The sequence below is a fragment of the Ambystoma mexicanum genome, chromosome 14 (genome assembly GCF_040938575.1).
Source record: "Ambystoma mexicanum isolate Mex_15411 chromosome 14, UKY_AmexF1_1, whole genome shotgun sequence".
Lineage (NCBI taxonomy): Eukaryota > Metazoa > Chordata > Amphibia > Caudata > Ambystomatidae > Ambystoma > Ambystoma mexicanum.
In genome coordinates, this window is record NC_090940.1 from 622,963,216 (window position 1) to 622,988,042 (window position 24,827).

The window sequence follows — 24,827 nt, forward strand, 5'->3', positions numbered from 1 at the left end:
GAGTTACACATCAATGCAACATGCAGTGTACAACACAACAGCAATATGCACTATGAATGTATACACAGTATTGACTACAGACTGGCCACACAGCTCATGGGAGTCCAACGTCACTGTGTAATTCACTGTCACTTGGGCACACCCTTTGCAAGCCCATGGAAACGGGAAGCAGGAGGGGTGTGTGTGACTCAAACCCAAGCATCTGAACCAAATACATTACATGTATTTGTGGCATGTGCCCAGCCACAATGCAGCGTATGCCCACAGGAACCACGGAAGCCAACAGATCGAAGCCAACAGATCGAAGCCAACAGATCGAAGCCAACAGATCGAAGCCAACAGATTGTCCCAAAAAAATTGGGAATAAAAGAAATCAAAATAAAAATAAAAATAAGAAACAATCAAAAATGGCCATTGATGGGCCCGGGGGGGTTGGGGAGGCCACCCAGGAGGTCCGAGGACAGGATGCACACCAGAACCCACCTGCGTGGATCCTGGGAAGATAAAACACCTCCATGGGCTCATGGCCCACACGGCTACCCTATTGTGGGAGTATCACTGCTGTCGCTATTATCACCCTGTGCAGCTGCATCCGGAGGTGGTTGCACTATGGGAGGCAGCCCACGCAAGGCCCTAGTCTGCTCCACCATGGCTGCAAGCATGCGGGTGTGGTAGGTCTGGTTCTGGAGGATGAGTGTGCGGAGGTCCCCATGCAACAACTCGCGGGATGCCCGGACCTCCGCCCTCGTTGCCTGCATCTCAGCTGAGAGCGTACGGGTGAGACGCTCCAGCTGCTGTTCTGTCCTTTGGTGTGTTGAAGCCTCAAGCTCAACAAGAGTCGTCCTGAGGTGAAGGAGCTCCTGCCTCAGGGCTTCCCTGTGGCCCTGGGACTCAATGGAGATGGCCTCCTGCAGAGTCGCCAGTGCCGCCCGCCTGTGCCTGTTGGACCCCAACATGTCCTCACTGTGTGACTGGCAGATGGAGTCGGTTGCCTGCTCTAGTCGCTCCATCAGCCTTTCTGGGGGGACAATGGAAGTGGCCACCCTATCCATGGCCTGAGCCATCATCTCGGATGATGCAGCCTGTTGGGTAGCCATACCGTAAATGGATTGCTCCCATGCGGTATTGCCGGGTGGCGTACGGCCACCACGTCGGCGGGCACCACACCTGTCTGGGGCAAGGCGAACTGCGCCTTGCTGTGCCGGCACTGCCTGAGGCTGCAGGACTGCATTCCCACTCTGATCTGCTGGCCCAGGAACAGGATCAGATGTCGCGGAGTGTGACCCTGCATCCGTAACCACCGAAGGCGTAGCTGCCAACACTGACATCCCCATGGAGGGTACTGACCCTGGTGCAGGTGGGTGAGACAGAACAGAATCCCTCCCTGGAACACTCACCTGCGACGGCACGTAGGTCTCATCCGAATCAACACCTGAGTACAGCTCGGGGGAGGTGCAGCCAGAGACACCCCTTGAGAGCACGACCTGCAGCACTTGTGGGTTCTCCCCCACCACCACACCACGTCCCTCACTGGTGGTTGGTCGGCCCTGGGACACCTCCTGGGTCTGCACCATCTCCACAACCCCAGCAGTATCAGGTGCGTCTTCCCCTGCAAAGACATGAAAACAAAGAAATGGAAACAGGCATTAGCACCATGGCACACATTGAGGGCTGAGAAGCAAGAGAACCAGTACTTGATTGACACATGTCCCACATGACTAAAACCCTCCCATGCATGCACCCTCACTGCGTATGAAGTGCAGGCAAATGGCACACACTGATGACACCAAGATGGAAGATGAACAAATTTTCTGCATGCTGCCTGGCAGTGGCATCACACATTGGCCTGTGATTGGCAGGTGAAACACACATGCCATCACACAGATGGCATGTACCATTGCTATTGAGTGAAGATGGAGAGGAGGGCAGCACCTATTCATTCAGTCCAGTTCCCGCATGTAATAGCTTTTCTAATTCTAACAGGTCAGATTTTTCACCTGGAGCTGCCAGTCTGAAATGGTCAAATTGCACAGGGACATGTGTGTACAAATGATATCCAGGTAACAAAGTCACTCCACTTTACCATACCCATGTCAGACATGTGACTAGTGGACAGCGACATGCCTAGTGAAAGTGGTGGAATGCAAACAAACTGACTGAATGAACAGTGAAAAAGAAGCAAATATGTTGTGTCAAGGTGACACTTCAAGGGCAACTGGCGTGCAGTTGTGCTAGATGTCTACTGTTGGCAGAAGGGATACTGCTATGGCCAAATGCAGCTGCGCAGGAAGGATTGCATGAAGCACATGGCTGACCCATACGACTCAGGCGCACACACTCTCACCTGGCACCCGAACAGAAGCCCTCACACACACACCATGCACATGGATGACACACACATGCATGTGCACTCACCGGACAATGCCTCGTAATCAGCCAGATCTCCCACGCCTTGGATCTGTTCCTCCGTGACGTAGGTCCCAGCGACTGACTCATGTGGAGTGAGTTCCATGTCTACTACTGGAGACCCACCTCCAGTCACTAGAGTTGCGGCATGACTTGAGGCCAGCTTACTCTTTGCCCTGCGCTTTAGGTCATTCCAGCGCTTATAGCAATCATTGGCTGTGCGCCTCACGATTCCAAGGGCACTTACGATGTCCGCAACGGTCTGCCAGTGTGCCTGGCGTTGTGCAGGTGTGGTCTTGGATCCTGCAACCATGACCATCTCGTTGTCATGTCCGGACACATACTCGACAAGTGCATTCAGTTCGTCATCCGTGAAGCTGGGCTTCCTGGACAGGCCGGACTGTGTAGCCGTGTCTGGGGCATCAGCCTGTGCCGGACGAGCACTCTTCCTCTTCCGCTTAGAAGGTGGTGGTGATCCTGAGTGTCCTGTGCCGCTCTGGACACTAGGGGCAGGAGCCCTGGTGGACTCTGTATCAGGAGTGTGGGATTGCACACTCAGCATGGGAGTTGGTGCAGGCATTGGCTCTAGTGTGATGGTGTCAGGGGGAATGTCAGCAGCATGGACTAGGACCGACACTGTCCTGGCTGGGTGTGTGAGGGCTGGGGTGGATGGAGCCGCAGCTGCCCCTGCAGCCTCTCCGCCCTGCCTCCTTGGTGCAGCAGATGACCTTGCTGCCCCAGATCCACGTGGCATGATGGCATCAACGTGCACCAGCGCACGTGTCGTAGCCCTGCTGACCTGGAAGTCAGCCATGGAGTCAGCCAGGTCTGGTGCCACAATGGGCTGGTCCAACAAGGGCTGAGCATGGATGGTGTCAGCCACTTCAGCCTCAACGGGAGGGGGGGAGGGGGGGGAGGGGGGGATGATGGGTGCCCTTGACTGGTCCTCCACACATGGGGGGACAGGCTCACCCTGCAAGTTACGACCACGTCCCCTACCGGATCCACCACGGCCACCACTTGTGGCTCTTCCACCTTTGCCACCCTTACGGAATCCTCGCCTCCCAGCCATGGCACTGATATTAATGTGCGTATGGGAGTGGCTGTAGACAATTGTCCTGGGCAATTGGGGGTCAAAGGGGTTGGGTACCAGATGGTAATTGTACCCTAGTGCTCTAGCACGGCTGATTGTAACCCCTGGGGAAAGATGACGGGTCACGCAACGCACAGGAGGCCCAAAAAAGGGAGATGACGTGCACGCAACCCCTCCTAGACTACGTGTGCAGAAAGAAAAACCTGCACTACGCTGTGGCACCCAGTAACACAAGAATGAACGTATGCGTGTCACACACAGCCTAGAATGACCTCTGAAGGGGTAGGCTACACACGGGGCAAGCACAGAAGTTGGATACGTGCGTGACTCACCGTCTGCCAGGTAAAAGAGCGTGAAAAATGAGCGCGTTTGGCTGGCTAAACCCCCGCCAAAAGAAGATGTGTACGCTGTCTGAGAAGATAGGACAACAGTAGAAGGGGACACTGTTTGAGGGAACAGGCCCAGGTAAACCAGTAAAAGAGAAAAAAGAGAAAAAGCTGTCAGAGGTAACAGGGAATACGAACTGGAAACGCCGTGAAGTAAATCGCGTGTGAAACGACAAGAAGTACAGAATTCACCCACTCGCTCTCCACGAAAAGCACGTACAAGGAAATGGTGTTCTACATGTACCTTATATACAGGCCCACACGTTCAGCGTCACTTACGCGGCGTGTACGTTCACCAATCACACGCTTTGTCACTCCTGCGTGTAGATCCATTTTCACCAATCACACGGTTTGTCACTTCTGCGTGTAGATCCATTTTCACCAATCACACGCTTTGTCACTTCTACGTGTAGATCCATTTTCACCAATCACACGCTTTGACACTGGGACGTGTCACGCAACAATTTCCTGCACGTGCAGGTGACTATAGGCGCGCATATGCTGTTGACGGGTTTACGCGCTAAGGGCCTTTGCTGACGTGTGGGATTTCACTCCCTATCAGGCTGTCCACGCGTTCACACACGAGAGACCACGCTCCTGGCCAGGAGGCCAAATTACTGCCCCCCAGAGCCCTGAGCACGCTCCCACCTGCCATCTGCTGCTGCCTGACTGCCTGCTGGCCACGTGCCCCACAGTGCTGGTGGGTGGGGGTGTTGGGAGACATGGGTGGGGGCCTGGTGGAGGGTGCCCCTGCACTGGTGGGGGTGGTGGGAGACATGGGTGGGGGCCTGGTGGAGGGTGCCCCTGGTGGCGGGGGGGTGGGGGTGGTGGGAGACATGGGTGGGGGCCTGGTGGAGGCTGCCCCTGGTGGCGGGGGGGTGGGGGTGGTGGGAGACATGAGTGGGGGCCTGGTGGAGGGTGCCCCTGGATGGTGGGGGCTGGGGGTGGTGGGAGACATGAGTGGGGGCCTGGTGGAGGCTGCCCCTGGTGGCGGGGGGGGTGGGGGTGGTGGGAGACATGGGTGGGGGCCTGGTGGAGAGTGCCCCTGGTGGCGGGGGGGTGGGGGTGGTGGGAGACATGGGTGGGGGCCTGGTGGAGGCTGCCCCTGCACTGCTGGGGGTTGGGGGTGGTGGGAGGCATGGGTGGGGGCCTGGTGGAGGCTGCCCCTGCACTGCTGGGGGTTGGGGGTGGTGGGAGGCATGGGTGGGGGCCTGGTGGAGGCTGCCCCTGGTGGCGGGGGGGTGGGGGTGGTGGGAGACATGGGTGGGGGCCTGGTGGAGGCTGCCCCTGCACTGCTGGGGGTTGGGGGTGGTGGGAGGCATGGGTGGGGGCCTGGTGGAGGCTGCCCCTGCACTGCTGGGGGTTGGGGGTGGTGGGAGGCATGGGTGGGGGCCTGGTGGAGGCTGCCCCTGGTGGCGGGGGGTGGGGGTGGTGGGAGACATGGGTGGGGGCCTGGTGGAGAGTGCCCCTGGTGGCGGGGGGGTGGGGGTGGTGGGAGACATGGGTGGGGGCCTGGTGGAGGCTGCCCCTGCACTGCTGGGGGTTGGGGGTGGTGGGAGGCATGGGTGGGGGCCTGGTGGAGGCTGCCCCTGGTGGCGGGGGGGTGGGGGTGGTGGGAGAAATGGGTGGGGGCCTGGTGGAGGCTGCCCCTGCACTGCTGGGGGTTGGGGGTGGTGGGAGGCATGGGTGGGGGCCTGGTGGAGGCTGCCCCTGCACTGCTGGGGGTTGGGGGTGGTGGGAGGCATGGGTGGGGGCCTGGTGGAGGCTGCCCCTGCACTGCTGGGGGTTGGGGGTGGTGGGAGGCATGGGTGGGGGCCTGGTGGAGGCTGCCCCTGGTGGCGTGAGGGTGGGGGTGGTGGGAGACATGGGTGGGGGCCTGGTGGAGAGTGCCCCTGGTGGCGGGGAGGTGGGGGTGGTGGGAGACATGGGTGGGGGCCTGGTGGAGGCTGCCCCTGCACTGCTGGGGGTTGGGGGTGGTGGGAGGCATGGGTGGGGGCCTGGTGGAGGCTGCCCCTGGTGGCGGGAGGGTGGGGGTGGTGGGAGACATGAGTGGGGGCCTGGTGGAGGGTGCCCCTGGATGGTGGGGGTTGGGGGTGGTGGGAGGCATGGGTGGGGGCCTGGTGGAGGCTGCCCCTGGTGGCGGGGGGGTGGGGGTGGTGGGAGACATGAGTGGGGGCCTGGTGGAGGGTGCCCCTGGATGGTGGGGGCTGGGGGTGGTGGGAGACATGAGTGGGGGCCTGGTGGAGGCTGCCCCTGGTGGCGGGGGGGTGGGGGTGGTGGGAGACATGGGTGGGGGCCTGGTGGAGAGTGCCCCTGGTGGCGGGGGGGTGGGGGTGGTGGGAGACATGGGTGGGGGCCTGGTGGAGGCTGCCCCTGCACTGCTGGGGGTTGGGGGTGGTGGGAGGCATGGGTGGGGGCCTGGTGGAGGCTGCCCCTGGATGGTGGGGGTTGGGGGTGGTGGGAGGCATGGGTGGGGGCCTGGTGGAGGCTGCCCCTGGTGGCGGGGGGGTGGGGGTGGTGGGAGACATGAGTGGGGGCCTGGTGGAGGGTGCCCCTGGATGGTGGGGGCTGGGGGTGGTGGGAGACATGAGTGGGGGCCTGGTGGAGGCTGCCCCTGGTGGCGGGGGGGGGGTGGGGGTGGTGGGAGACATGGGTGGGGGCCTGGTGGAGGCTGCCCCTGGTGGCGGGGGGGTGGGGGTGGTGGGAGACATGAGTGGGGGCCTGGTGGAGGGTGCCCCTGGATGGTGGGGGCTGGGGGTGGTGGGAGACATGAGTGGGGGCCTGGTGGAGGCTGCCCCTGGTGGCGGGGGGTGGGGGTGGTGGGAGACATGGGTGGGGGCCTGGTGGAGAGTGCCCCTGGTGGCGGGGGGGTGGGGGTGGTGGGAGACATGGGTGGGGGCCTGGTGGAGGCTGCCCCTGCACTGCTGGGGGTTGGGGGTGGTGGGAGGCATGGGTGGGGGCCTGGTGGAGGCTGCCCCTGGTGGCGGGGGGGTGGGGGTGGTGGGAGACATGGGTGGGGGCCTGGTGGAGGCTGCCCCTGGTGGCGGGGGGGTGGGGGTGGTGGGAGACATGGGTGGGGGCGTGGTGGAGGCTGCCCCTGCACTGCTGGGGGTTGGGGTGGTGGGAGGCATGGGTGGGGGCCTGGTGGAGGCTGCCCCTGCACTGCTGGGGGTTGGGGGTGGTGGGAGGCATGGGTGAGGGCCTGGTGGAGGCTGCCCCTGGTGGCGGGGGGGTGGGGGTGGTGGGAGACATGGGTGGGGGCCTGGTGGAGGCTGCCCCTGGTGGCGGGGGGGGGGTGGGGGTGGTGGGAGACATGGGTGGGGGCCTGGTGGAGAGTGCCCCTGGTGGCGGGGGGGTGGGGGTGGTGGGAGACATGGGTGGGGGCCTGGTGGAGGCTGCCCCTGCACTGCTGGGGGTTGGGGGTGGTGGGAGGCATGGGTGGGGGCCTGGTGGAGGCTGCCCCTGCACTGCTGGGGGTTGGGGGTGGTGGGAGGCATGGGTGGGGGCCTGGTGGAGGCTGCCCCTGGTGGCGGGGGGGTGGGGGTGGTGGGAGACATGGGTGGGGGCCTGGTGGAGGCTGCCCCTGCACTGCTGGGGGTTGGGGGTGGTGGGAGACATGGGTGGGGGCCTGGTGGAGGGTGCCCCTGGTGGCGGTGGGGGTGGGGGTGGTGGGAGACATGGGTGGGGGCCTGGTGGAGGCTGCCCGTGCACTGCTGGGGGTTGGGGGTGGTGGGAGGCATGGGTGGGGGCCTGGTGGAGGCTGCCCCTGGTGGCGGGGGGGTGGGGGTGGTGGGAGACATGGGTGGGGGCCTGGTGGAGGCTGCCCCTGCACTGCTGGGGGTTGGGGGTGGTGGGAGGCATGGGTGGGGGCCTGGTGGAGGCTGCCCCTGGTGGCGGGGGGGTGGGGGTGGTGGGAGACATGGGTGGGGGCCTGGTGGAGGCTGCCCGTGCACTGCTGGGGGTTGGGGGTGGTGGGAGACATGGGTGGGGGCCTGGTGGAGGGTGCCCCTGGTGGCGGGGGGGTGGGGGTGGTGGGAGAAATGGGTGGGGGCCTGGTGGAGGCTGCCCCTGCACTGCTGGGGGTTGGGGGTGGTGGGAGGCATGGGTGGGGGCCTGGTGGAGGCTGCCCCTGCACTGCTGGGGGTTGGGGGTGGTGGGAGGCATGGGTGGGGGCCTGGTGGAGGCTGCCCCTGGTGGCGGGGGGGTGGGGGTGGTGGGAGACATGGGTGGGGGCCTGGTGGAGGCTGCCCCTGCACTGCTGGGGGTTGGGGGTGGTGGGAGGCATGGGTGGGGGCCTGGTGGAGGCTGCCCCTGCACTGCTGGGGGTTGGGGGTGGTGGGAGGCATGGGTGGGGGCCTGGTGGAGGCTGCCCCTGCACTGCTGGGGGGTGGGGGTGCAGGGGGACATGAGCAGGTGTGCAGGGTAGTCCCCTGTTTTGTAGGCTGCCTGCAGGGGCCGTGGAGGGTGTACAGGGAACACCTGTGAGGACCCACCCAGCCTAATCGCGTGTGACTTCCCACGCACCCCTGTAATACACGTACCCAGCCAAATCGCGTGTGATGATTCCCACGCACCCCTGTAATACACGTACCCAGCCAAATCGCGTGTGATAATTCCTGCGCACCCCTGTAATACACGTACCCTGGCTAATCGCGTGTTAAACTTCCCGCATACCCCTGTAATACACGTACCCTGGCCAATCGCGTGTTAAACTTCCCGCGTACCCCTGTAATACACGTACCCTGGCTAATCGCGTGTTAAACTTCCCGCGTACCCCTGTAATACACGTACCCTGGCTAATCGCATGTTAAACTTCCCGCATACCCCTGTAATACACGTACCCTGGCTAATCGCGTGTTAAACTTCCCGCGTACCCCTGTAATACACGTACCCTGGCTAATCGCGTGTTAAACTTCCCGCGTACCCCTGTAATACACGTACCCTGGCTAATCGCGTGTTAAACTTCCCGCGTACCCCTGTAATACACGTACCCTGGCTAATCGCATGTTAAACTTCCCGCATACCCCTGTAATACACGTACCCTGGCTAATCGCGTGTTAAACTTCCCGCGTACCCCTGTAATACACGTACCCTGGCTAATCGCATGTTAAACTTACCGCATACCCCTGTAATACACGTACCCTGGCTAATCGCGTGTTATACTTCCCGCGTACCCCTGTAATACACGTACCCTGGCTAATCGCGTGTATAACTTCACGCGTACCCCTGATATGCACGTTACCCGCTTTGCGTTCCTTGTTTGGCAGCCCTGTAAACTGGTCCAGGGTTAGCGCAGCCCTTTGCGATGATTTAGCGATTTTGATGGCTTTTCCTTGCGCGAGGGCGTTCTTGGGGGCGTTACTGGCGCTGCTGCAGGGTCGCTGCGATACTCTGCGCCACGGCTGGTTTGGGAGCCTAAAATCCATGAATACGCTGTGCGCCGGATTCGGTTTTGGCGCACGCGGCTGGCGCAGACTATCGCACGCGCACGCTGTGCGCCAGCCGCGTGCGCTACTTGTGCGCTGAATTCTATGAATTACCCTGAAAGTGTAGTAAAACGATTGGCCATTGAAACAAGAGGATTAAGCAGCGATTATGGTGCTTGCTCATATTTGTTGTTTTAAAAACGTTGAAAAGTGCTGATTTAAGTCAAAGTAAAAGGTTTATTTAATGGTCTGGTAAGCAGTGACAGTCAATTGAGATTTGTCATGACGGGGGATACTCCTCTCAAGCTCAAACAGTACAGTGCAGGATGGGTAAAGGGCACAGCAGATAAAATGATCATGCCGTGGCCACAAGGGGGATCATTGTCAGGAGCGGTATTGCAACACATGACCACATACTTGCACGCTGCATACACAGGGAAGGAATTAGAGAAAAGATTAGTGGTTTTAGAGCTTTCGAAGATGTATCAGGAGGAAAGAGAAGACCCGCCACCTGAGGAGTGGATGCTTAATCAGCATAAGGGGAAGGTGTTGAGCCCTCACCTCCCCTTACCTTTCCTGAAGCAGAGAGTGTTGCTACGGAAGAGATTGGAGTGTCCTTTAAAGGAATTAAGAGCAGCGACGGGGTACAGTAATCCGATATGAACCCCATGCTTACAGTTGCGACGATAGTCTGGAAGCGAATAAAAGAAAGGAAGAGATTTATAAGTTCATACACGACAAGGAAGAAAAAAGTGGGTGGTCGAATTTGTCGACAGAAATAGACAGGGAGATTAAGAGATGGAAAGTAGAAAGGATAAGACTGATGAGGTAGCGCTCGTACAAAACAAATGGATGGGAGGGGATATTACTCAAGATAGATGGAAAATGTATTGAGGAAGTTAGGAAAAGCGAAGATAAAGACAAACAAGAAAGGAAGGATAAGGAATGAGAGAAAAGATTAAAAGAGGATGATCAGAAAAGAAAAAGTAGGGAGCGACGAGAGCAGTTATATCAGGACGAGCAAGAGAAAATTGAAGAATGGACAGAAAAACAAAGAAAGTACTACAATAGACAAAGAGCAATAGAAGAAAGGGACAGAAAGGAAAGAAAGAGAGAGGAGGAAGAAGCACAAACACTAATGGACAAAAGATTACAGGTACATAAAGAAGAAGAGGAATGAAGGGAAGGGATAAGGAGAGGAGAAGAACAAGGGCAAGAGGAAGAAAGAATTTGAAGGGATGCGAGAAAGCGAAGGGAAGTAGACGAAGAAATAGAATGAAAAAGAAGACAGCAAGGTTTCGATGCCAGTCTCATCCGCAAGGAACCAATGAGGCTGAGCCCAGAAATATGATGGGATAGAGTGGAAGAGATTCTTCTGATAAAGCAAGTAACGCCAGCAGCATCTAGAGTAGCACTAGAAGAAGAAAGATTTGATGCGGAAAGCATTGGATAAAAGATCGATAAGGTTTATCAACAGTTAAGACGGGGTAGTGAGTATGGAACTCAAGAGAATGGTGATCGATGCCAAGTACCTCAATCATGAAGTGAGGAGGGAAACCTGGTCAATGATGAACGTCTGGCATTGTGTCCAAGCAGATTGAACTTAGACAAGGGTGAAAGAGATGATAGTCACACTAGTTGGGGCCTAGACCTGTCGGACGCAGAAAGAGAGTTCGGTCTTGGGGCAGAAGGAGGTAGCATATGCGCCCCTGAAGGAAGCCCGCAAATGGATAAGGAAGTGAGATGGTCGGATCTGGAACAACCTAAAGATAGAACGCCAGATCCCATAGCATATCCTGAGCGTCCCCGAGGACGATCACATAGTGAAAAGGGAGAGTCGCCACCATATGTAAGCAGGTTAAGGTCATTACCAAGAAGTAGACAGACAGGGACAATAATACCTGCCATGGATAGACTAATAGTGGGATCCGACTATGGGATGGGGTTCAAACAGTTCCCCTTGTTAGAGAAGGGGGAACAAGTCTGCAATACATTCCATGGCCACAGATGGAAAAGGATAACTTAAAATGCAAGCTCCCTAGTTTGACTTCGGGGCAGGGAAATGGATATACAAATTAGAGAAAATGACAAGAGGAAATACGCTCGCCATAGGGGACATAAAAGGTCTCCTGGTAGCCATTCTTGGAGTGAGGGCCAATGACATATGGAGGAGAGCAGGCTATTCAAGTGTAACTGCACAGAACAGAGCGAATGATGGAGCGCCATTTAATAATGGTAGAGCAGATGTTTGGAGGGCTCTCAGGGTACAATATCCTGACACATCAGATATGGGTGTAATTATGACACAAAAAATGAAGGAAGATGAAAAACCTATTGCTTACATTCAGAATATGTGGGGGAATGGCAACTTGAAACTCACGAGCCATGGGAAAAGACAGTGGCATTATATTACCACATTTTATGTCAGGGGTTGCCTGGGTCAGTACAGAGGCAGATGGAAAAGCAAGTAGGGATGGAAGCGAAGCCATGGGCTGAGATACAGTTCACGATAGTGCATCATTGTCGGTTATTACAAGAGAAAAACAAGAAGAAAGATAAGAATTGCAAGATCGAGGAGGACAAATTAGTTCAGAAAAAGTTGTCAAGATTTGCCATAGAAGCGGCAGTACTGACAAGCGGAGAAGGATTGGGAATGCAGGAAGCAATAGGTACATCGCAGTTGATTACTTTGTGCCTGATGGACCAAGGTGGGTATGGGTTTATGCCACGAGGCAGAGGTATGGGTTATAGAGACAGAGGTATGGGTTATAGACGAAGAGGCAGATTTCAGAATAACCAAGGTGGATTTCAAAATCCACAGAATGAGAACCAGAGTGCTCATGGAGGATATAACCAAGGATGGATTAACAGGAGTGTTCCCACAGTATGTTGGAATTGTGGAATGACAGAACATATTGCGTGCGTATGTGGGAGCCAAGGGAATGTATCAAATTGCCAATTTTCCAGAGCGGGACAGCTTATCCTCCGCCATACAGCACACAGACCAGAGAGGGCTTTGCCAAAGATCACACATCTTATCAGCCACAAGCACTGCAAGTACAGCAGGTGTAACAGCAGGAATAAGTACAGGTGAATCTGCCACAATGGTAGTCACAACAAGCCCCTATGCAGACACAGCAGTATGTGAATACAACACAAGTATTGACTCCTAGAAAAGGAGGTGTCACTGTGGTAGGATGAAATCCTTTCACAGGGACGGGGATGAGCTTGTATCCACAATGGGACAGCTCACATGCTGACTTGATGTGTTCAGTACTATCTGTGACACCAGACCCCCAAGAGGAACCAAGGGTCGATGTGAAGATAGGAGGCAAATCCTTTTCTTTTCTTCTGGACACTGGAGCAACTCGTTTGTGTATACAAGAGGGAAAATATCCAATGTCAGGTATTGCCATGAATGCTCAAAGGTTCTCTTGAGCTACGAGTCGAGTTGCTTTTACTGATAAATTACCAGTCTCCATAGGAGAATGTGACATGTCCGTTGCTCTGTTATATTCATGACAGACACCGGTTAACATTTTAGGAAGAGATTTAATGGCGAAACATAATATGACAATTTAATTTACTGACCAAGGAATAGTGTTCTCCACTCCAGGAATACACTATTTAAACGTAGGAGAGTTCATACAGGCGTTCACAGGGCAAGTGGCTGTGCGAGGTGTTCCAGTAGATTCAGAGATTTTCTTATATGGGATAAGCATTTTACTGACCTGGCTACCTGGCCTGGTAGGAAAGATTGTGAGGATACCTGATGAGTTTTTATTTAGAGCACGAATACGTATGAATGAGGAGGGTGGGCAGACTATTCCTATAGAGTTGGAAGCAGCTACAGTATGAAAAGAAAAGGCAATGCTCGTAGGAATAGATGATGAGGGTAGATCATGGAGAACAGTGATAGCTCTTGAGGAGGGATACAGACTCACTGACATAACCGATGATATGTTCGGGGAAGACCGAAGCAATGAGGAAGTAGCGTTCTTCCTGAGCATTACATACTGGATAAGGATAGAGAAAAGGGAAGTTCCACAAAGAATGCAATAATGCAGCAGTGATCAGCATTTTTTCAGGAGGATCTTGTAAAAGTATAGAGTGCCCTATGGACCACAGGCCCTTATGACGTAGGTTTATTGAAGGGGACAGGGGTGGTTAAAACAAAGCTTAAGCCAGGAACAATTTTACCCCAAGCAAAACAGTACTCCATGTCTTGAGAAGCTGATGAAGCTATAGTTATTTCAGCACTGACGAATCAGGGGATTCTGGTGCCATCAGAGTCATTGTGTAATACCTCAGTCTATCCGATAAAAAAATCTAAAGGAGGGTCATGGAGATTTATCCAGGATTTGAGACCTCTTAACCAGATTGTAGATGCTGAGTTTCCTTTAGGTCCTAATCCGGCGGCAATATTGTCTAGTATTCCAGTAGAAGCTTGATACTTCACGGTGATCGATTTGAAAAATGTTTTTTTCTCGATTCTGTTGCATAAGGACTCCCAAGACTTGACTTAATTTACATTTTGCCAAAAAAGACTAAAACACGCTTGTTTATCTCAATGGTGCTGTGAGTCCCCATCAATATTTAACAGAGTCCTACAGATGGATCTAGGTAATATCGATCTCAAAAGTACTGTGATACAATACGTAGATGACCTATTGATTTGCAGTAAAACAGAGGATGAGTGCAGACAGGACTCTATCTATTAATGACTATTCTAGCAGACAAGGGATATAAGGTGGACAAGGAGAAGTTACGATAAAGTCAAGAAGAGGTGTTATACATAGGTCAGTTGATTTTGCATGAAGGAAAGAAAGTGGCACCTGAGGGAGCTGAGGAAATTATGAAAACATCAAAACCGAACACAGTGAGACAGATGCAACAGTTTTTGTGTTTGTGCAGTTATTCTAGAGCCTGGGTACTTGATTGTAGTGTGTACACAAGGCCACTTCTGCAAGCAATAAAGAAGGCACAAGTTGGTGAAACAAAGCTAGAATGGACCGAGGAAATAGAGGAAGGATTTGAAGAATTGAAAAAAGCAATTTGTATAGCCCCAGTTTTAGGAATTCCCAATTATGGTGAGGAATTTTATTGTTTTCACACACAGATGGGTTAGTAATGACTGCAGTGCTTACACAAAGAACCACATTGGGGTAAAAACCTTTGGCATATTACAGTGGGATTTTAGACCCAGTTATGAGAGGACACTTCCCCAGTGAACAATATTTGGCAGCTGCCGTGTTTGCAATTGGGAAGTCCACAAGTATTGTCATGGGCTGTTCTATGACCCTCTATTTCGTGCATGCTCTATTTGCCATTCTAGAGAAACCCAAGGACACATTGACATCCCAAGGAGCTTCTGCTTATGAGGTAATGATATCTAACCCAGTGATTAAAATTGTAAGATGTAAAATAGTGAACCCAGCCACATTCATCGCTGAACCCATAGAAGAAGGTGATGATGTGCCAATTATGTTGAATTTTATGATGATATACCCTGTGTGAAGGAGAATGCTTTAGCGGGAGTGGAGATTATTTTTAATGATGGTTCTTCAAAAGTTTATCAGACTGGTGGGGAAAGGCATTCAGGCGCCGCAGTGGTAAGACAGCGATAAAATGGAGAATTTGAGGTGGTAGCAAGTGCAAAGCTACCGTCTCATTTTTCTGTGCAAGCAGCAGAATTATTAGTGCTTATTTTCGCACTTGAGAAACATGAAGGGCAGGAAGTGACGTGTACAGTGACTCTGCCTATGTGATGTCAACTGTACACGCAGGATTGGCACGTTGGAAAAGGAAGGGCTACCTCTGCGCAGACGGCTCTCCAGTGCAGCATGCGTCCTTATTGGAGAGACTCATTAAGGCACTACAACTCCTAGTAGCCACAGCTGTTGTAAAAAATCTGCAGCGCATACTAAGAAAACAGATTTTTATCTCTTGCAGGAACAAAGCTGCAGATGTAGAAGTCAAAAGGGCTGCACATTCTCCAGAAATTTTGAGTTTTAATACTGAGAGTATTTAAGAGAATTCAGTTCATAATATGTTAGTACAAGACGGGTGTAATAAGTTGTCAATAATCCAATTAATAGAGATTCAGGCAAGTGCCCCACAGGAAGATCAAGAACTGTGGAAATGAAGTGGATGTTCTTTATCCCCTACGAAAGCTATATGGCAACAGGACAGCACTGGAACGCCAGTGATGCCAGTAACTTTACTAAATGTCACACTTAAACAGCTTCATTAACCCGCTCATGTAACTAGAGAAAGTCTTGCTGCTAATATTGCAGAAGACTGGTTCATTCTGAATTTGTTGGAACATGTTGCACTATTTATGGTGAATTGCATTGTGTGTCAAAGGTTTACTACTGGGCATACACTGAGAACAATCAGAGTAGTAATACCTCGACCGAATGATCAGTTTCAGCATTTGCATATCGACTTTGGGGGTCATTACGAGTTTGGAGGTAGCATGGTGCTATTAGCGCCATGGCTGCCTCCAAAGTCGTGTCTGGGTTCCCTGAATGGGGACTTACTGGGTCATTCCAACCTTGGAGGACCCAGTAAGTCGCCATTCAAAATACCCATCCCCATTCCCATTCGAGCCGCATAGGGCTCAATGGGAATGGGGAGGGAGCTAATAACGGGCCCGTTAATAACAGGCCCGTTTTTGGCTCCCTGGTCCCTTAGCGGCTCCTGCTAAGGACGGCTGGTTTTACCAGCCGGCCTTAGTGGGACCCACTAAGGGACCTTTTAATGCAGTGGTAAGGGGTTAACGGCACCGGCATCCTTACTGGTGCCATTAACCCCTTACCGCCGCACTTGTAATTACCCCCTATGTAATGGATATAGGTATCTATTAGTGGTGGTGTGTCCCTTTTCTAGATGGATCGAGGCGGGTCCGTGAACACACCCTGATGCCACTTGCGCAGCAAAGTTTCTAGTGTGCAAAGTATTCCTGCGGTGGGGTGTGTGTGAAGTACTAAGATCTGATAATAGGCCGCATTTCGTCAATGAGCTATTAGAAGAAATAGAGCTTTTATTAAGTATAAAGCACAAGTTCTCTTCTGTGTATCACCCACAAGCGAATGGAATATGTGAGAGACTCAACGGCCTCCTCATAGTAAGGATTGCCAAAATTAAATTGACTTTGAAAAAGCAATGGTTTTATTGCTTACCCCTGGCCTTATATGCCCTTCTGAATCAGCCAGGGTCAGACCACCGCCTCACCCTGCATGAGTTAGTGATAGGGCATCGAATGAGAATGCCCCTTACACCTCCGTCTAGGATTAGGAGTGATTCCCAGAGTGTAGCTAAAACTTCAGGTGATGAGATGCATTATTATGTGACATGTATGACTACCAGTATTTCTTTAATTTCAGATCAAGTCAAGCGTCAGGGGGAATGGTCTAAGAACACGGAAGAAGATAACTCGGCAATCAATCCATGTGAACTATTACCACCACCTAAGTTATATGTTGAGGACCTGATACTAGTTAGAAATTTCACCCAAAAGTGGCACAAGTCTAGTTTTAATGGCACTTTCGTTGTTGAGGAATTGTCCCCTTCCGCTGTCAAAATATCAGGAAGACGAGCTTGGTTGCACCTAAACAACATGAAAGTTTATAAAGGCGAGACCTTTTCTCCCACCGTTGCTGATCCAGAAGCAAGACAAGAAGAAGAATTTCTGCATGTGCAGACTCGTTCGATGACTAAGAAGGACGATAAAGCAACAAGCGTTTAACACATAATTTATTTGGACTGGAATTCAATAGACACTCCTTACATATATATTTTAGCAGGAAGCTCAAGGGCTTGCAGAGAATTCCAGGAGATTTTAAATGAACTTTAAGAAATATAATGAAGCAGAGAATAATGCATCAGAGTTATGCCTAAACGGCAGTTCCTGATCAGAAATTGGAAAAGAGATCAGTAACCAGATTAATTTTGTGGAGAATATTTGTTTTAAGTGATAAAAACACATGATACCTGCCGACAGTGACATTCCTCGGCTTGTGGTTGCTGTATTTGTGTGCATACTTCAATCGTACCCTGCTCTTATTAGAAGAGACATTAATATTCACACCTTTTTAGAGGATCCTAAATACGGTCCAGTCATAAGAAAACTCCTTATTGCTATAATTGAACAAATTGTATAGTTGCAGACTTGAAAGAAACTGATGATTGTATTAAAAACTATTAATGAAGAAGATGGAAATGATCATAGAAGGTGAACAAGTTCAGCAAGCAATAGAATGGGGTGAGAAATGGTTGCCCAGATTTTTATGCATGATATATATTTGCATGATTGTTCTCGTTGTCTTTCTAATCCTTTTCTTTCACAGGCCCTCATTACGACCCAGGCGCTAATGGTTTAACGGCGCCGTAAAAGGCGGCGGCGCCGTTAAACCATTAGCGCCTGATTACAAGGTCCCTTTGCGGGACCCGTACTTAATGGCTGGTGTAGACCAGCCGTTCAAGTGGGTGCCGCAAAGGGACCTTGGCGATAATTACGGCAACCGCTATTAGCGGTGCCGTAATTATCGCCTTCCCCATTTCCATTATGCCCTACGGGGCAAAATGGGAATGGGGAAGGGCAAATGGTGAATGGGGAATTACCGCCCCGCCAACCTTGTGATGGGGGCGGTAATTCCGCCATCCACCATGGGGAGACCGGCATGGACCATGGTGCTAATAGCACCATGGTCCAACGCCAGTGTCGTAATGAGGGCCACAGTCTCTATCATCTTAATGTTTCTACCAGTGAAAGAGCTCTTATGGTTCTCCCCACTATGGAATAATGACAAATTCCTTGATCTCTATAAGTATATTGGAAGACATAAAAGAGATGCAGAGGGAGATAATGAAGGGACAAATACATATCTAGATAATGAAGCTCACCTGGGGAATAACATGTAGTATCAACACATGAAAAAGGTGGGAGAAAGAGCATCTGATGAGAGTTGCTATGCCTGCTCTCTCATCTTCTATGCCATGAATTCAGGAAGGACGTTCATTTTGAAGAAAGTTTCAGAACACAATGCGAAGTGCCTCAGCCATCCCACAGCATGCACTGCTGGAGGACCGTGTCAAGGAAATTGGGTGACCTTGCGATGGAGAATAAAATGGTCGTTTCCATACCAGGATGACTATATCAAGACTACACAAATGGAGAAGGAACCTGGAGGGAAGAGCAAGATGCTTGTGCATCCCACTGCAGGATGAGGTGATCATTGAAGACATGAGGAGAATGAATTGTCCTGATGTGACAGAAATAGCAGGATCACCTGGATGTTGGAAATAAACTCAAATGTTGTCTATGGACGAGTGCATACCAAGAAAGGATGCGAAGAAGGAATGGTGTCCTGTGCAGCCCTTCTTCTGAAGACATACTATTTGCTCAAAAGTGCAGAAAGTGAATGATGGATGCTTAAAGTCATGGGCCAAGCACTTCTAACTATTGACATGGGTAGAAAACGAATCAGGCCCAGTAGTTGTAATCCCGTTGGTCAATGCGACACTATGCTTTCGAAGACACAGAAAGAACCATGTGGGATATAACAAAGAATGCAAGACCACAATTGATGTCCCCAGAATGGGAGAAGGGACAGCCATCCTGATTGATCGATATTGGGCTTGTGGATCTAGAGCCTTTAGGAAGTTGCCCAAGAATTGGAGCAGAGTATGTTCCCTGGTACTCATCCATGTTCCAGCATTTGGGATTCCTCAGAGCGATCTGAACATTGGTGAATTTCCAAATGTGGATGCCTATTTGAGAAAAAGAAGATTGCTTGAACTTATCCAACGGATGAAAAGAGAACATTATTTCTCAGCCAAATCGATAACATCGCATGATACCATTCCTGACAAGCACAATTTGTTCAGCAAGACTGCTATGATGATGACAACCATATTTATGCCTGGGATCCAAACAGTGGTGAATGCCAAATGGTTGTATATCACCAGATGGGAGCTTTTGCAGACAATGGGCCTCAATCCGAGGTTGGTGCTAGTCATGGCGCTATTAGCACCATGACTAGCACCATTACTGGTACCGTGTCCGCCCTCGTTCAATGGGGATTTACCGGTCTAGTCCGACCTTTGCGGGACCAGTAAGTCCCCATTGAAAATGTCAATCCCCATTCCCATTTGAGCCCCCATAGGGCTCAACGGGAATGGGGAGGGTGCTAATAACGGTACTGTAAATTACGGTACCGTTATTAGCTCTGAAGTCCCTTTGCGGACCCCGTCCATAACGCCTGGTAAAAGCAGACGTTAAGGACGGGGCCGCAAAGGGACCTCGTAGTAGGGCGCAAAGGGTTTACCGGCACCGATGTCCTTAGCGGTGCCCGGTATCCCTTTGCGCCCTACTCAGAATGAGACCCAATCAATGCTACCATAAAGGGATTCAATGGCATTAAAGAAGAGCTGAGGGCCATACGACTGATGACCCTCCAGAATCAATATGTCCTTGATATGATCACAGCGATGGAAGGATGAGTTTGCACCAAATTTCAGGTCATCATGTTGCACATTCATAGCTTCTCACGTTGACCAGAATGAAACCTTGACAGATGCCATAATGTTGTTGACAGACCTGCATGCCCAGATCGAAGACGAGACAGATGACATTGAAGATGGCAGCTGGTTTGCCTCTTTGTTTTCGTGGATTCCACAGTGGTTGGCAAATATATTTAAGGTTCTTGGAGTAATACTGGTGTTAGCAATTTTTAGATTCTGTGGAGTCAGGATGGTGATTGCCCAATGCAAGAAAATGGCAAAGAAGGTGGTAGGGATGAAGATCATGATTGGTGTCAAACCTGAACCAAAAGCCAAGGAGCTGACTGATGACGTTGTCAGGAAATACATAGAGGCCATCATTGTAGCACCTAAGGGAACAAAGTTCCTGTATCCAAATAATCATAAGACGTACTTGGGATGATAGGTCTATTATACCCCGAATGGACAATGTAACTACATGACCTGCACTGTAGATTAACATGTCAAATTAGCAGGCACCCTTAGGAGGGTGATGAAGATATGGACACCAAAGAATCATTTCTTCAAGAGAAAATACTAGGATATAATTGAGGAGGTGGTGGAGGACTGAACCAGAGGGGGAATGTAGTGGAGCAGCTGCATGCCTCTGCAAGAAACCCTGCCCCCTACCTCCCATATGTTGGAGACCTGAGATCGTGCCGTGTTTGACACCAGCAGTTGGGCCAATACTGCAGCGTGTGTTCGAAAGAAGATACCCATTGAGACAACTGTACCGAATGTATCCCCGAAGCGAAGACAACCTAAGGGAGCGACTCCCCGAAGGAATATGAAAAAGAGCAAAGAAAGGAGCTAGTGACGTTACAAGAGACATATACGAAAAGAACAAACGCCAAGAGCCCCATGTTTAATTCATTTAAGGCATTTAAAACCTGTAAAATTGACATAATCGTGGTCTCCTGTCATGTGAGCCAAGGATGAAAATAGAGTTTGGACTTGGAGTCCCAGAACACAATAGTTAGTGCTCACACTCCCATGTATTCTGAAGACAAGGATACTTTTGCAAGGCCAAGTTCAAAGACAATCTTCGTGGCAGAAGGCATGGGTGATGAGAGTTGCTGGGCTAATTGGATGGGGAGGTAGTGCCATGCCCCATCTCCTTGCAACTGGGTCTGGGCTTACATGCTGCTAAGTGAACCGAATGTTCCAAGCATGGCACAAGCGTGCCAATCAATTGTAGTGATCCACATAACAAAGGACCTTATAGTTGGAAAACCAATGAGAAAACGTGTATCTAATGTTTCTGAAGATTACATGTTTTAGAGGTAGGCATATATTGTCCACCTGACAGTGGGCAGCCAATCACAATCCTAGTTCTTATAGATGATAATATATTTAGATGTTCCCCTTAAGCCAATCCTGACCCGTAGTAGGTTTTTCATTATTTGTCACATAGTATGATAGCACCTCTGACGTATTTTTGAAATATAAACTATGTTTTGTGAAATGATCGCTGAGAGAACCTGAGCATACGCCCGTTGATGTTCAGTGTAAACTCTCTGTTTTAGATAATTGTTAATCAAACAGTATTTTGCCATCTTCCTGAGTTGGTTTCGTTATTTGGACTCAGCGTTATTCTGTGTGATCCCATCCATTACATGCACGTTCCTAAAGGGCCCTACGCTCAATGTGGTGTTTTTTTTTTAATGTTCTGGGTGGTTGTGTGTTTGCCTGTGTAGAGAATGCAATGAGTGGATGTAATAGAAGGTGCAAGTGACTGGTGAGTGAATGAGAAGTGATGTGATGTGATGTGTGTTTTTTAATGTTCTGGGTGGGTGGGTGTCTGCCTGTGTAGAGAATGCAATGACTGGATGTAAAGAAGGTGTGAGTGATTGGTGGGAGAATGAGAAGTGATGTGATGTGTGTTTTTGAATGTTCTGGGCGGGTGTGTGTGTGCCTGTGTAGAGAATGCAATGAGTGGATGAAAGAGAAGGTGTGAGTGACTGGTGGGTGAATGAGAAGTCATGTGATGTGTGTTTTGGATGTTCTGGGTGGGTGGGTGTGTGCCTGTGCAGAGAAGGCAGTGAGTGGATGGAAGAGAATGTGTGAGTGACTGGTGGGTGAATGAGAAGGGATGGGATCTGATGTCTGTTTTTGGATGTTCTGGGTGGGTGTGTGCCTGTGTAGAGAATGCAATGAGTCGATGTAAGAGAAGATGTGAATGACTGGTGGGTGAATGCGATGGGATGTGTGTTTTTGAATGTTCTGGGTGGGTGGTGTGTGCCTGTGCAGAGAATGCACTGTGCAGAGAATGCACTGAGTGGATGCAAGAGAAGATGTGAGTGACTGGTGGGTGAATGAGAAGTGATGTGATGTGTGTTTTTGAATGTTCTGGGTGGGTGGTGTGTGCCTGTGCAGAGAATGCACTGTGTAGAGAATGCAATGAGTGGATGTAAGAGAAGGTTTGAGTGACTGGTGGGTGAATGAGAAGTGATGTATGTTTTTGAATGTTCTGGGTGGCTGTGCTGGTGGGTGTGTGCCTGTGTAGAGAATGCAATGATTGGAGGTAAGAAAAGGTGTATGAGTGAGTGACTGGTGAGTGAATGAGTATGACTGTGATGGTGTGTTTTTGAATGTTCTGGGTGGGTGGGTTGTGCCTGTGTAGAGAATGAAATGTGTGGATGTAAGAGAAGATGTGAGTGAATGACTAGTGGGTAAATGAGTATGAATGTGGTAGTGTGTGTTTGAATGTTCTGCGTGGGGTTTGATGTGTGCCTGTGTTGTGAATCCAGTGTGAGTGAATGTGAGAGTTGATGTATGGGTGAGTGATCTGTGGGTGAAAGGGGATGCATGTGTGTGTGTAAGGCCCTGGGTGAGGCTCACTGGAGCATTTCTGCCACTCCCTTTATTACCTTTGCATGTTTTACTGGTAAGTTCGGGCAGAGCCAAGTTCATGTATGTCATTACCTGGCAGTCAGTCTAGCCGTTGCTTACTGTGGCATGACATTTATTACTGGCGCTCTTTAAAAAAGCAAGCATGATAAGTAATGTACCATGACTTTTTATTAACATCTATGATGAATCACGCATGATAAGTGTTCTTATGGCTCTAGACTGGCTTAAATTGGAATCAGTTGGGACATGTTTTCATATTGTGACATGTCACTTTTAATAGCCAAACCAACAGGAGTATGTTCTTACATAGGAGTACTGGCATACGTTGGCAGAGCCAGCTGTGTGCCCAGTGCCAGTAATGATACTATAAAAAAAATCTTAAAGTGAACTTGAGTATGGTTTTATATGGGAATACTAGCATATGTTGGTGGAGCCAGCATGGAAATGTATGGGCACAGCCAGCATACAAATGGTTTTTATACTGGTATATATGGCCGGGACCAGTATGATAATGCATTGGGAAATGCCCTGTGCACTTTTGGTGAGTGGCCTCTATTGTACTTTTTTCATGAGTTAACCTACACCCTACAAAACTGATTGTTGACCTTTAACCCACATTTTCACAGAAAGTGTGCTGTGTAATGCATCATTATTCAAAACATTTTCTCAGGGGCACGAGAAGAATACCCATGAACCCCCCCCAAACCCATTTATGTTAGTTCGGGTTCGCTTGCCACGCTCGGTCGCAACCACATACTTGTGGCAAATATTTACACCCTCCAAAAACACAACTCACCGGCCTCCACTGATATCTGGTATATTTGTGGACCAGGGACTGCCCCCTTCTTTCCATGTTACGTTAAACATTTAAGCTTTGATTAAAAAACATATTTACTTTCATTTGCAGTAGTGCATGCCCCTGCAGCGGAATAATCATCATGGACATTGCGCACATGCGGTGGTCTGGACCGGCCCGGGAGTGGCGTGCCCTGTGCTTTGTTACGGAGCTTGCTGGTGGAGGGGGGGGCCCACAGAGTGGCTCGCAGAGGAGTCGCCATACTTTGTGCTACGCCATTGGACACCACTGTTTTGACAAAGGGGTAGTGTGCTGTGGAAGTCTGGAAGTCTGCCAGTAAGTCACACGGCGAGAAGCAACTCGTGGGTGTTTTCAATTTGAAATAACTGTGTGGTGCCATGGATTTATGTGTTCGGCAATGATATTAAATTAAATTGTGTTTTTTTTAAAGTCCTCTGGTACCCAGTATGACGCTTAGATAATAAAAACTATAGGGGGATCTTGGGTATATTGACAGAACCTTTCCCAGGTATTAAACTCCAGCAAAGATAACATTATCAGGTGCACTCCCCTATGTGCACGCAGACCAGTCTAATAGGTTTCTTCTATCGTAGTGGTAGCTGGCTCATAGATACATTTATAACTAGGGAATTTTGTTGCTACTAAGGGGTCGATTCATGGAACAATTGTGCACCGAATTCGGTGGCGCAAACATGAAAAATCCAGCGCATGCGTGTGAATCGCACGCAAGCGATTCATGGAAGTTTGTGCGCGTGTTTTTCCTGGGAGCTGTGCCAAATCCGCACCTACCTCACACGTCACTGCGACATCCCGAATGCCGTGAGCGACGCGCACAGTGAAAGCGCACAGCATGTAGCGCACAAACCAAAAAGGGGGCGGAACACGCGGAATGGGGAACAATGCGTGAAAATGAGGGAGTAACTGGGGAAGTACTGCTGGAAAATACACAGAATGCCCACACGCTCGCGAACAACATGTATTCATGGAATCGAATAGGGAAAAGCTGTGCACACCAAAAGACACGCACAGGCGTAAACACGTCCACCACACAAAAAGCAGGCGGAAACGCCCCCGCCCATATAAAATGCACGCAAACAACAAACACGCATATACAGCTACGATGAATGTCCCATTTCTCGCAGCAGTGATCGTGGGACACTGCAGGAGGAGAATATCCAGGCCCCACATTCTTTTGCCCAGGACCAGCCTTTTTGGGATGCCTGATGACCAGGTCTATGGCAGGTATAGGTTTCCACCTCATATCATCCTAGACCTGCTCACTGAGTGGGAGGATGACCTCA